Raw genomic sequence first — 4,194 nt, forward strand, 5'->3', positions numbered from 1 at the left:
GCCGGGTTCAGGAGGTCGAACAGAGCCAACAGCCGCCTTGACTTTGAAGTTCTGCCATTGCGTCATAAGGTGGCAATGTTGAGACTCCGTGATAGCATCCACAGGGTAGCTAGCAGGAGCCGTCAAGACATGCTCCGGCTGAAGCAGCTCGGTGGAAGCCACGCTGCTTCTCCGCTGAGATGGCGGGGTAGCTTCGGGGTAGTTTCGGCAGGTCGCTTGACGCGAGCTACTTCTCGTTCCTCTAGCGCTTGAACCCTTTCGTGCAGCGTCTGAATTTGGGCATGCTCCACTTCTTTCCTCCTCTCCTGGCATTTGTAACCGCCTGCGTCCGGAAAACCATCCTTCCACAGAACGGAGCCTGGCGTGCCTCGTGTCCATCCAGGGTGCTCAGGATTCCCGAGGGCCATTGTGAGCTCATCGTTCTCTCTGTCTGGAACGAACGTCCCTTGCTCTGCTGCATCGATATAGTGCTTAAGCCTCTTGACTGGTATGTTCATTTGCTCGTCCGTTCAAACGCACTTCCCTGATACAGGGTCCAAGGTTCCGCCAGCCCCGAAGAACCAAGTCCGGCAACGGTCTGGCCAGTTCATTGTCTGTGGTTCGATCCCTTTATCAAGCAGATCATTCTCAGCCTTGGCCCACTTAGGCCGGGCTTTGAGGTAGCCACCTGACCCCGTGCGATGGTGAAGCTTCTTCTTCACAGCATTTTTCTTGTTTGTCGCCGACATCTTCTTACTCTTTTCCGATGTCTTGTAGGCCACAAATGCGGGCCAGTGATCTCTGATCTTCTCATATCTACCGATGAATTATGGTGTCTCTTCTTTGTCGACAAATGTTTTCAGCTCATTCTTCCACCTCCTGAATAGGTCTGCCATCTTCTTAAGAGCATGTGACTTGATTAATTGCTCTTTAACTGGCTTCTCCGGATCCTCCTCTGGCGGTAGGGTGAAATTTGCCTTCAGCTCAGTCCAAAGATCATCTTTCTGCATATCATTGACATAAGACACCTCGGGATCTTTGTTCTTAGGCTTATACCATTGCTGGATGCTGATTGGGATCTTGTCCCTAACAAGAACCCCGCACTGAGCAGCAAATGCTTCCTTTGTCCGGATGGGTCCAATCAGCATGCCATCGCGCGCGATTGCTGTGATCTCAAACCTTTCATTCAAGCGCAACTTTTTCTTCGGGCCTCGTCTCTTTACCGAAGTTGTGCTCGATCCGGAGGGCTAGAAGAAAGACGAGAGTTAATTAATATGTGTACATACCAAAACAATGAATGCATCAATTAGCTAGTCATCACAGGCTTAACTAATATATTTACCTGGTCGGACTCTGTTCGGTCACCGGTGTCGTCACCATGGGCTCCTTCTTGCACCAGCAATGGGTCACATCATGTCTTTCCTCCTCCATTCTTCGATCACTCTAGCCTGCTTCTTCTTCACCCTGTTCTTCCAGACCATCATTGTCGTTAAGATACGACAAGACATCACCTCCGGCTAAGATTATGTCCCCCAACACCTCTTCTGCTTCCTCGTCTCGTCTGTGCTCCATTGTTTCTGCAAATATTACAACATGGCAATTATTACACAAACATGACAGCAGGTGGATATATTAGTGGCAAACGTAGACCTAGCTTATTCCGGGTTTGGGGTGGCCTCGGCAACGCTTCAAGGGTAGGGGCGCGGTGGGAGGGGGTAGGAGACCGACATCGTTTTTTTTCTAGGGTTTGGGTGTCCTCGAGAGTTCTGGTCGAGCGAGAGGGCCGGGGGTGCTCCCGTGGTATAAGTTATCACGGTCGAAGTTATCCGGGAGGGGGTTATATCGACAACAACGACATACATACATGGGAAAATAATGTTATCTAGGAGGGGGTAGGTCGAACCCCCCCCCCTCGTGTTGAAGTTATCGGGACACGGGGTATATCGACAATGACATATCCGATAAAAAATAAGAAGACGAAGAAGAAATAAAAAGAGGAGAAGAAGATATTAATAGAGGAGAAGATTGAAGAAAAAAAAGAGGAGAAGAAGAAAGGATAGAGGAGAAGAAGAGAAAATAGATATCTATTTTCTCTTCTTCTCCTCTATCCTTTCTTCTTCTCCTCTTTTTTTTTTTCTTTTTTCTTCTTCTTATTTATTTCTCCTCTTCTTCCTCCCCTCTTCTTCTCCTTTCTTCCTCTTCTTATTTTCCTTTTTCCTCTCATTCTTTTTCTTCTTCTTCCTTTCCTAGCTAGATATATAAAACTTTTCTAAAAATGTAACTTCTACATATATACATGGAAAAAATGTTTTCTTCTCCAACACAAAACACATCTCATCTCATCTCATTTCATCCACATCCATGCATACATCATATATATGATCATCTATGAACAAAAAAACATCATATTCTATATAAAAATCATCATATATATGAACAAAAACAATTATGATAACAAGCATATACATCATCATCTACTACCCCTATAAAAGCAGGAGAGGACAGAGAACCAAATCATCCTATCCGTTGAAACTTGCAATCTGATGGTCCAAATGGCTCCAATCTATCAAACGTGTTTTACACTTTAATTACCCACCAATGCCACTCCACGTTTCCACTAACCCACTGATCCCACGCTAATCCATCCGTACCCCTTCGTCGTCCTAGAATACATGAGCACGATGCCATGATCCACATGCCATCCCTCCCCTATTGCTGCCACCAACCGCTTGGAGGGTCACCGATCACCGCTCCTCCACTCCGCCGCCCCGCCACCGCCCCATGCCGTCGCCACACCCCTATGAGCGCTCGCATCTGCTTAAGCGTGGGTCGCGGTCTCGCCGCCAGCCGATTCTCCGCTGGGCCGAGGCTTAATCTGCTTAAGAGTGGGTTGCGGGAGGTGTGTCTCTGTCCGAGTGACTGCACCGCCGAGGCAGCAGCGGTCGTCCAGGCCGCCACCCAGGAACCGCGGCCCTCCTCCGCAAACCCGCCAGCATGGGCTGCCGCCCAGGCTCCACGACGATGACGGCGAAGAACAAGGTACGCCAGGGAGGCGAGGCCCTGCTGGCGCACCCAGTCGCCACCACCAGGGGCGCGGGCCGCCGAAAGGCTTAGACGAGCGGCCGCCGTCCAGGGAGCAATCCAGACGCGCGCCACCGGCAGGCATGGCCCGCTCGCCCGACGCTCTGTGGCTGGATGAGAATTTCGACGATGAGGCAGGGTATAGGGACTATGACAACGAGGAGGCTGAGGGGGAGGGGGAGGTTCGCTGGGGGGAACATGGTCGGGCGACGCCATGCCCAAGCCACCCGCTGGCTTCGTCCTTGACGACCATGGCCAGTGCATCGCTCCCGCCTCCAAGCGCATCGTCACCCTCGTCAGGTGCTCCACATTCAGTTTTCTCCTAGCTAGCAGTTCATACTTGAAATGCATTATCCAAGTTCATCTTGCAAATTTGTGCAAATTGATGACGCGAACAATAGTCCATTGGAGTGCATAATCGGGAGGGTGTTCAGCAGTACGTAGGATCATGAGTGCTTTCTTCTCTGCCCGGTCGACAAAGATTAACCACACTCTACAAATTAGTTGCAAACTTGCAATGTTCATTAGTGATTTCCCTCTCCTATGATTACTTATTTTGTGCCTGTGCAGGTGCTCAAGAGCACAAACTTCAGTGGCTGGATCGCTGTATGTCACTAACTACATACATTACTCATTTATAGTTCAAACATGGTTTCAATTGATGCTAGAAATATTTATTTCGGACAATGTAATTGATGTGTGTTTGTAGGTTGCCTCTCTTGGGTGATATGATTTTTTTGCGGTTTCTCATAAACTGCAGTGTGTTATGCAGATGGAAAAAACATCCAGGTTCTGCATCCTGTCCAGCAGGTTATTTGTTATGACACAAGAACTTTATTATGGTTTTTGATAAAAGAAATATGGACTTCGAAATAGCTTGAAGGTTATCAATTATATGTAGCAAGGCCATTTGATTAAGTTGGCTCTTTCTTGACACCATTTTCTATGCAAGCTATTTGAATACATATTTTCCAAAACAAAGTACATAACTGTGTTTGGGTGAGGCCCAGATTAAACATCTCACATTTTGTTTCAGAAATCATCTCTACTTAAGTCCAAGAGGTCACCAGGTGAAGGGATGGATAAACTATTAGGTTGCATTAATTTGGAGCTATGAAACTTGTAAAAGGATTA

Source organism: Triticum urartu, chromosome 7, assembly GCF_003073215.2.
Source record: "Triticum urartu cultivar G1812 chromosome 7, Tu2.1, whole genome shotgun sequence".
NCBI lineage: Eukaryota > Viridiplantae > Streptophyta > Magnoliopsida > Poales > Poaceae > Triticum > Triticum urartu.